At 41.8% G+C, this 9,828-nt stretch overlaps 1 protein-coding gene across 3 annotated transcripts in view; it reads left to right on the top strand.

The window, feature by feature from the left end:
* The first annotated feature begins 7,582 nt into the window (after nucleotides 1–7,582).
* The window catches only part of apba1a (amyloid beta (A4) precursor protein-binding, family A, member 1a), a 77,338-nt gene continuing 75,092 nt past the window's right edge, over nucleotides 7,583–9,828 (top strand). Inside the window, exons 1-2 of one of the 3 annotated variants that reach the window (XM_051950662.1) lie at nucleotides 7,583–7,886; nucleotides 9,606–9,699. The gene's annotated coding sequence lies outside the window, so the exon portion shown is untranslated. The remainder of the gene's footprint in view (nucleotides 7,887–9,605; nucleotides 9,700–9,828) is intronic. The other 2 variants (XM_051950661.1, XM_051950663.1) reach the window with 2 other exon arrangements.

The raw sequence follows: 9,828 nt of genomic DNA, 5'->3' as shown, positions 1-9,828 counted from the left end.
GAGAGAGAGTGAATATATTGGTAGAAGGATGCTGAGTTTCCCACTGCCAGGCAGGAGGCCTCGAGGAAAACCAAAGAGGAGGTTTATGGATGTAGTTAAAGAGGACATGAAGGTAGCTGGTGTGAAAGAAGAGGATGCAGAAGACAGGGTTAGATGGAGGCAATTGATTCGCTGTGGCGACCCCTGAAGCGAAAAGCCGAAAGGAAAAGAAGAAGACATCTGAAATCTCCCAAACACGTGTGGAAAAATGTTTTATGGTCCGATGACACCAAGGTTGAACTTTATGGCCATAATTCCAAAAGGTATATTTGGGGCAAAAACAACACTGCTCATCACCAAAAGAACACCATGCCTACAGTAAAACATGGTGGTGGCAGTATCGTGCTTTGGGGCTGTTTTACTTCAGCTGGAATTGGGGTCTTAGTCAGGATGGAAGGAATTATGAACAGTTCCAAATACCAGTCAATGTTGGCACAAAACCTCCAGGCTTCTGTTAGAAAGCTGAAGATGAAGAGGAACTTCATCTTTCAGCACAACAATGACCCAAAGCACACATCCAAATCAACAAAAGAATGACTTCACCACAATAAGATTGAGGTTTTGGAATGGCTCAGCCAGAGTCCAGACCTGAATCCAATCGAACATCTGTGGGGTGATCTGAAGAGGGCTGTGCACAGGAGATGCCCTCACAATCTGCCAGATTTGGAGTGGTTATGCAAAGAAGAGTGGGCAAATATTGCCACACCATGTTGTGCCACGCTGAAAGATTCCTACCCAAAAAGACTGAGTGCTAGCCTAGCCGCGCTAGACCCATGTTCTGAAGGCACAAGGGTCTAGGCACGCTCGACAGGGAGGGAGGCGGGCTAAAAGGTTGTCTATCAAATCACTCTGCAGCAATTGGGTAGGTATACAACCAATCAGAGCAACGAATAAGCTCCTAGAGCGCCGGAAATCAGAGGATACAGTAGTTCGGTGAAGCCTTATTTATACAGTCAATGGGTGAAGCTCAAGTATATTACAGACATGTTAACAGAAAGATTATTCAGAGTCGGTGCTAATGGAGCTCAACGACTGTTGTCGTTTTTGTTGTCAACCCTGGCAGAGAATTAAATTCGTTGCCGTGAGTTGTCTAGCGTGGCTAGGCTAGCTGTTTCCGGTTGTTTCTGTCAGAATCGTCGCGCCTCTGTCGTCAGTTAGTTATACGCCCGCCTTCTGACTCTACACTTCATGGTGATTCGTCCGGTCAGTTTTAGGAGAATCCAGCCTCGAGCCTTATGGAGGGTAACTAGACCCACCCTGGCAGAGAATTAAATTCGTTGCCGTGGGTTGTCTAGCGCGGCTAGGCTAACTGAGTGCTGTAACAAAGTATTAATTTAAGGGTGTGCATATTTATGCAACCAGGCTATTTTAAGTTTTTATTTTTCATTTTTCCCCTTCAGCTTGTTTCAATTTGTTTTCCAATTGTGTTGTAAAGGATATAGATCACATTAAAGGTGTAAAAAGTTGTGAAATTATTTATCTTGGTATCATTTTTTTTACAGCACAAAAACCTGGCATTTCAACAGGAGTGTGTAGACTTTTAATATCCACTGTACAAAGTACAAGCTATCATTGAAATTGATTCATAGTTCACTGTTATGGTGTATGGCTCTGGAATTAAATATACTACATATATAGCTGGTAGTAAAATTGAAACAGTATGTAAATGAGCATATCAAGTGTAGTGAGGGTGATGCAGAGTAGATCGGTGGAAATGGGCAGCTGGAAGCAGTGGGCTGGAAAAAGATCAGCAGCAGCATCCCACAGTGGACATGATGGAGACCATTGTCAAGAGTAGCCCTGTACACGACCTGGTTCATTCGCCCTTCACACAATTACATTTGCCCTGTTCCATCCATACTGAAACAACCCCAGATAGTCACTGATCCACCCCCCATGTTTTACTGTAGTGGCAAGACAGTCTGGTTTGTCTGCTTCTCCAGGCTTCCTCCTAACCAGTCAGTGTGCTGGAGAGGGCATCAACTGAAAATTGGATTCAGTTTCAGTAGTAGTTGCTATAATTAAAGCACTTAAAAATAAAACATAAACATTGATCAATTTTATGTTGCAACCAGTAATGCATAATAGGAAAAACATAACTGACTTTATGTCCTGCAAGATGATAGTACTCTCAAATACGCACACCAATTACCTCACATACATTACAACACATGCATAACTTTAGTTAATATCACAGCAGGTAAAAATAATTGGCCGTAGAGTTACCAGCACTTGATCTGAAAACAACTTCAACAACTTATTTAGTAAACATAGTTAAATACAGCAGAGAAAGCAGACATCATCTGTAATTTATGCACAGGAAACTACCTTCATAACAAATCAATTAAGACTTCAAACAGAATGCCGACACCAGTCGAATACATGAATAGCACGCTTCCATGATTAACTTACGCAACTAGAGTTTACAAGAGTTAGTGATATGAAGAACAGCCATCCCCACATTTGAGGAGCAAATGGGTTTCATGGGGAATTCTTCAAATGGCCATTGTATCATCAGTCAGAGCTGGCAGCAGGATGAGACGGGCAATCGGTCTGGTGTAAATCTGGCAACTGATGAGATCTGCCACTGCTCTGACAGACCCACTCTGACTAGTCTTAATGACTCTGCCAATTGGCCACTGATCCTAAGGTAGCTGTAGATCAACAATCAGGACAATGGAATACTTGGTCAAATTGTCTGTCAGTTTTTGTCCTTTCTGGTGTGTCTAAAGAGTAGGCAGGTAGTTTCTGATAAAAATGTATCTAGAACTGTCCTGACAGTGGCACCATTACTGCCATGTCTTCACAGCTGGGTTATAGACTGTTTGAGACAATGCTGCGTCCTGCTGTCCACTGAGATAAGATAGTGGGAGTAATGGGATCGACTATAACAGTTCATGTACTGTATAGCCATGAGGTTTAGAGTAAATGATCCCGACCACTACAGCCAACACCATGGACAGAGCATCTTGAGAGACAGCCTCATTACCAACAATCGCCTACAAATCATTTTTAATCAAACAAATCTCCCTTTCCCAGACTCCTCTTAAATGCGGGGCATTTGGCAAGTTAAACTTGAACTGGATCTGCTAGTTTATTAGATGTGTCTTCAATTGTGGCTCCAAATCCATAAAGGCTTCTTTAAGCTCCCAGTTCATGCCACAGAAGTTGGTGCTACAAGTGGACTCATTGTGTCATACACAGGGAGGCACAGGCGTCCAGGAAAAGTAGCCCTGTGTTACATTACATTTTAAATAACAGCGTCAAAGTGATCAACCTTTTAAAGTCAAGGCCACTTAATGTGCACCTGTTTTGTCACCTCCAGAACACACAACTGCTGCTGCACACGGAAGTGCATTGGCTCTCCCGAGTAAAAATACAAAACCAGTTATTGGAAATACGATCTGAGGTACACACCTTTGTGATTGGGCATCATCCCCCCCTCGCCACCTTGTTCCATGACACAGACTGGCTTGCTAAGCTGTGTTATCTGAATATGTAGCTACAGGGCACGGACACCGGCTTTTTTTTAAAAAAAAAAAGTATTTTAGGGCTTTTTTAGCCTTTATTTGTTGTAGACAGGGGAGAGACAGACAGGAAATGTGGGGAGAAGAGTGAGGGAAGGACATGCAGTGAAGGGCCATGGACTGGATTGATCCATGGCGACTGCATCAGGGATTACAGCCCCTGTTCATGGGTCACCCGCTCAACCAGTTGAGCTATCGGGGCGCTCTAGACACTAACTTTTAAACCTTTATGACAAGGTTACCATTTTTCAGAGAGAAAGCTGAGCTGTGGAAAATGGCCTGTGTACAGGGAAATTTCACCGGCTGTCCTGAAGGGGATGATTTTCTCTCAAGTGAGGATGTGGACACTGGACAGAGCTCCGGTCACGTCAGTCATAGTGGGACTTTTCACCAACTTGATTCTAAATTTTCATTCCTATTTTCCTGGTATGGAGGAGAAATCTGCACAGCTGGACTGAGTGAGAAATAAATTTCTATTGTCTGAAGCAAACAGAAGGAAGCTACCTGTCACTTATCAGGAAAAACTCCTGGAAGGGCCTTCTGACCGTGGTTTCCAGATGAAGTTTTTCACCTACACACACACACACACACACACACACACACACACACACACACACACACACACACACACACACAAACACACAGGTCTGGGTGTTTGTGAAGCAGGAGCACTCTGACTTGGGGCAGAAAGCTTTAGAGCAGCTATTACCATTTGCCTCCACATATTTATGCATGACCTCCTTCTCTGCAATGGCTGTGAGCAAATCAAAGCAAAGAAACAGACTGTGCACGGAGAAGAGCTCGATCACAGCAGTTGCCTACTTGCCACCAAGTTTGATAAAGATCCTCAGTGAAGCACAAGCTCAGGGATCTCACTAAAATGTCCATGAAAAAGAACTAATTTAAATGCTATAATACAATAGTCAGTGTTGACAGATTTTGTGAACATTTTCCATAAATACTGATGCTAAAGATGTCTTTGTGTGAAGAAATATTTTTAATTAAGTTCATGAATACAGATGAAGAGCAAATCTCTACTGTCCCAAAAGAGGGCACTTGTGTTTGATAGCTTCTGTGTAGAAGTATGGCTCAGTGGGTAGCGTGGCCGTCTTGCAATTGGAGGGTTGTTAGTTCGATCCTTGGCCCGGAGATCATGTCAAGGTATCCCTGAGCAAGACACCGAAACCCTAATTGCTCCTGATGGGTCATGGTTAGCGCCATTAGTGTGTGACTGTGTCGTTTAATGTAAAGTGCTTTGGTTATCTTTCAGGTATAGTAAGCACTATATAAATACAGACCATTTATTGTTTAGAAAGCTTTTATTTTTGAAGTATTTTAACAAGTTACTATTTTATATTTCCAAATAGTTCAAAAAAAGACCACTACAAAGGAGCAATAGTTTGGCTATATTTTGTACCGTTATAAAATTTAATGAATGAGAAACTGATGATAGTGCTGTATTTTACATCTTTGTCTCATTTGCTAACTAAAAATGCTTTGTCCAGGTTAGGGGGTACATGACAGAAACAAAAAGAGGTTCCCAGGTCATACATCACTGAAAAAAGGTTGAAAACCACTGCCATAGATTGCATGAGAAAGAGGGACGTAGCTATGGTGAAAGTAAAGCCAGGATTTTGCTACTTCCTGGTTGACATCTTGGATTTTTGGAGCCAGAGAAGAAGAAGAAAAAAAAAGATTGGAAGAGGGCAGAGCCAGAGGGCAGTGATTGGGCAGACTCACTCAGAGTTGAGGACTGTCTGCACACCCACATTTGCCAGCTACTGCTGCTAACAACATTAGCATTCACAAGCAGAGCCAAACTCTACTGGTAAGTGTTCCAGTTCCAATGCCAAGACTCACATGCAGGCAACAAAGACAGAGCAAACAGGAATTTAAACACAGCTTTATTTACAGAATATACCGATTACAGACAATATGGACTGAGAAGCAGAACCACCAGAGAACTTGAGAGCCCCCTAAAGGATTGGTGGGGCACCACGGAAATACCAGACTACGATTAACAACGAGCGGAAACAAACAGAGTACAACAAAGTCAAGAAAGTTAAACAGTAACTTTACAGACTAGAGAAGAACCAAACACGAAAACAGCACAGCGAGAATTACCAGGAGATCCACTTAGAGATACTTACATCTAGATTTATAGAGATCAGCTCTCTAAATAGCTGAAAGAGGCCTTCAATCACAGTAACTGCCAACATGGCAGACTACAAACCTCGCGATAAACTATACGACAGTAAACTAGACCGGGTTAGGCAGACTGAGCAGGGAACTTAACTGCCAACTTACTGAGAGAAAGCAATGTGAATTAAGGCGGGTGGAGGTGATGAATGATCAAAGACCCAGGGTTGATCCAGACAGACAACAGGAGACAAACAGAGGATACTGGAGAGGGAACAGCAGGCAGCTGGGAATTCAGAACTACAGAACAGGAAAATACTGTTAGCACAAGAAGCTAAGTAACCAAACTGAACAAAAATCAGAACAGTGACTGCATTGTTCAATAGTCTGGCAAAGAGTAGTGAACTGTGTCTGGCTAATATGGCAGAAGAGAGTAGTTGTAGCTGATCACTCCCACCTGTTCATGATGATCTCATTATTACCGATTGGCAGCACCTGTCTGCAATGCCAGACACCATGCTCACGCCCACCTGGAGAGAAAGGAAGGGAGACATGGAGGGCATAGCATAAAGTTATCTTTGTAACTTGTATTTTTGTCCACATCTGGACAATATCAAACATTAAAGCAGTGAATTATGTTATTGTATCTGATGTTACTGCGTGTAAGAGTGTAAATTAACATTAGCTAACATTAGACTGTGTGCAACCTCTTATGGTTACAACATGTTCTGACATCTTGTTTTAAAGTTGCTCTGTAAATCTCAGGTTCCGTTTCCTGACTTTGTGTTAACACTGATTCAAAATCAGATTTGTCAACATCATAAACTAGTTTCCTGTGGGTGACCGAGTAGCTGAACAGGAATTGAGCTGGCGACCCATAAACAAGAGCTATAGTACCTGACACAGCAGCCATGGGTGACCCATGGCCATTTGCTGCAGGTCTTTGCCCCAATTCTTCTTCCCACGTTTGCCGTCTCTCTCTCCACCATCTTCTATAATAAAGGTTAAAAAACCAACGTAACCCTACCAGCATGCAATGTGGTGTGTTTCACATAGACAATGAATTTGTTGAGGGAAATTGCCGCATCTAGTGGACATGTACCTTTACACAGGGGGCTGTACTTGTAATCTGCAACCTCAACACTAGATGCCACTAAATCCTGCACACTGCTCATAGAGAAATAAAGAAAAAGGGCTTTTCTAGATAAGAAAACATCATGATTTATGTACAGATGAAAATTTGTTATCAGGTTTAATAAAAAATGAAAGTGTTTCTTGTTCTGATGTTTTATTAACAATGTCTAGGTCTGTTCATAATCACAGTTACAGGTGTACTCATATATGACTTTAAGCCCAAGATACTGTTGGGTGTGACTGAGATGAGATGTTGTACATTCACTATCATGCATAACAAAATTCTATCTAAACACCTTCAGTTTCATGGAAGTAGATGTACTCCTCAGTTTATTTAAATCTTTGGCCATAATCATTCAGCTAGTCAGTTGTATGTAAATGTTTCCGTTACTGAAAGGATGATGTTGAGCAGAAACCCATACTCTGTTGTCAAAATAAATAAATATATATTTCAGATGGCTTTGTCAATTGTTACTCCATATTGGAAAGGTTGCAAATGGTTCCCATTCAACAAAGTCTTCAGTTGTGGGTAAATTATTCAGATATTTTGAAATTCTTTTGTATTTTCTATACAGTTGTGCTGAAATCATCCCAATCATTCTATAATGCTTCATTAGATTTTCTTTTTTAACAACTAAATTGCTTTTTCTCACATATACAGTCAATCAAGTCATCTGGTGAAAAGGTCTGTAGAGCTTCATATCATATTGTGGAAGAATGCAGTAAAAGTAAATGTGACAATGACAATGTTTTGCAGTATATCGCGGTCCTGAGTCTGATTGTTGTGTGTCATATTTGTGATGCTTCTTCACCCTGATACCAGCTGAAAGTACTGCAAAGAGCTCTACACCGTCAACAGTAAACAGTCTGCTGCTGTGCTCTGTGATGATGTGATGGTGGCGATGGAAGGAAGGAGGGGCTGGGAGACTGGCAACACACACACACACACACACACACACACACAGCAGCCGCTACGGAAAGATGGAGGATGGTGTGGCAGCGGCGGAGCAGACTTCCAGCCTGTAGCAACGTCCCTCCGGTAAACAGGTAAGTGAGTGTGTTATTCGGGTGCTGCTCACCGTCAGCCGACACCTCCAGCACGATGCGGGACTGCAGAGCTGCCATCACCTCTGCAGACTGGCTTGTTGTTGAGCTGTGCAGTGTCGCCGCTCGGTTTGTTGACTGAGGAGTGGCTACAGGAAAACAGAACAGCTACCGTTCAGAGGAAATGCCATAGCAGGATCCAGATGTAAAGAAACGCAGCAGTGGCGCCTTGTGTGAGGATTTCTGCCGGCCCCGTGTGCGACAAGCTCTCAGTGCTGACATGAGTGACTCGGCCCACAGAGGCCCTGTTGTTCGGCAGGTGCACATCCCCAGAGGGCTAACCACACTTCACTAGGCGCCTTGGCCTGGTTCAGCCTGCTCTTGTTGCTTTCTGCGTTATGTTTGTTAAATACATCAACTCAGGGTCTTCTTTCATAAGCTCAAGTGATGCAGGAGCCCACATCAAACAGATGTTGTACAGAGGCAGTCTGCTTGTTGTTGACAGGATGCTGCAGGATGGTTTGTGGCTACAGCACCTCAGTCCAAAAGCATTAACTGTATATTCCTGATGGATCCTATTGAAATTACTTTAGGAGGTATTGTCATTAAAAAATTGAAATGGTGTTTAAAAGGCACTTTAACAGTTTTCATTAGCAGGCATGCAAGTTTATTTATAGAGTACTCTATCATACACACGGTTTATTCAAAGTGCTTTATAGGCCGAGGTAAAATACTAAAGATTATTGAATTAAAAACAGTCAGGCAAGTTGAATATTGTGCGTACAAATTTTATAAAATTGAGAAACAATAAGAAAAATAAAAACAGTAAAAATAAAGTATACAAAAATAAAATGCATCATTTGGGTTAAATGAATAACAATGCATATAATTTTAATGAAAGGTGATGAAGTTTCAGACAGACTTTATAAAGTACATCTGATTAATTAAAACGTGACAGTTATGTGACAATCAGCGTACGTTTGTCCTTCTGTTTGTCTTTCTGTGTGCAACATTACTCAAAAACGGACTAACAAATTTGGATGAAATTTTCAGGGAAGGTCAGAAATTACACAAGGATCCCCTCAGTAAATTTTGGCAGTGATTTGGCTTATAGTCTGGATCCACGGATTTGTTAATAATTTCTGTATCATTGCGAGACACGTGGCACGGCATCACTGTAACTATGACAACAAGTGAACATGATGTCCGCTGCTTGCTGATGATCACATGATTGCAATCCTAGTACAAATCCACCGCTACAGATTTATTGGGACTTATCCATCGGAAATGATGCAACAGCTGAGCAGCCTTGGCATAGTACTGTGCTCTCTGAGTGCTTTCCTTGTTTTTAAATGACTACATTTACAAGTTAAAGTTCCATGGGGAAATGATTTCAGGGGCATGATGACTGAACACCTTTTCACTGTGTCTTCTTTGCTCTCTGGGAACCAGTAACTGACCAGTCCTTGCAGACCTTCGAGACCTTTCAGACTTAGCAAACATATTTATGATATACACCCCCTGTCAAAAGTTTTAGACGGGTTCTAATTTATTTGAATGAGAAAGTGTCTCAAAATTTCGACAGGGGGTGTATTTTGGTCCCAGACCATTCAGAGAGTTACAGACAATAAATACAGCCTTAAACTAAATTCTTTATTTAATTGGAAGACAATGCAAGAACCTCAGAATCAGAGTAATGCATTCTCTCCTCTTGTTTCTCAGCATTCTTGGAGCAACATTTTGAATGGGATATGGATGTCTAATGGTCTTATCAGGACGTGCAGTAAGGAGTGCATTGCAGTAATCCACTCTACAGGTAATAAAAGCATGAATACATTTTTTAAGAACTTGCTTGAACACTGAGTTTCTCTGTTTGTGTTTAATACACCACAATAAGGTTTTAATTACAACACTAATGTCACTGCTGAACTTTAGATCCTCATCA

This window comes from Acanthochromis polyacanthus, chromosome 7, assembly GCF_021347895.1.
Source record: "Acanthochromis polyacanthus isolate Apoly-LR-REF ecotype Palm Island chromosome 7, KAUST_Apoly_ChrSc, whole genome shotgun sequence".
In the NCBI taxonomy this organism is placed as follows: domain Eukaryota; kingdom Metazoa; phylum Chordata; class Actinopteri; family Pomacentridae; genus Acanthochromis; species Acanthochromis polyacanthus.
Note: the sequence above shows the minus strand (reverse complement) of the source record. Positions and strands in the feature narration are given on the sequence as shown.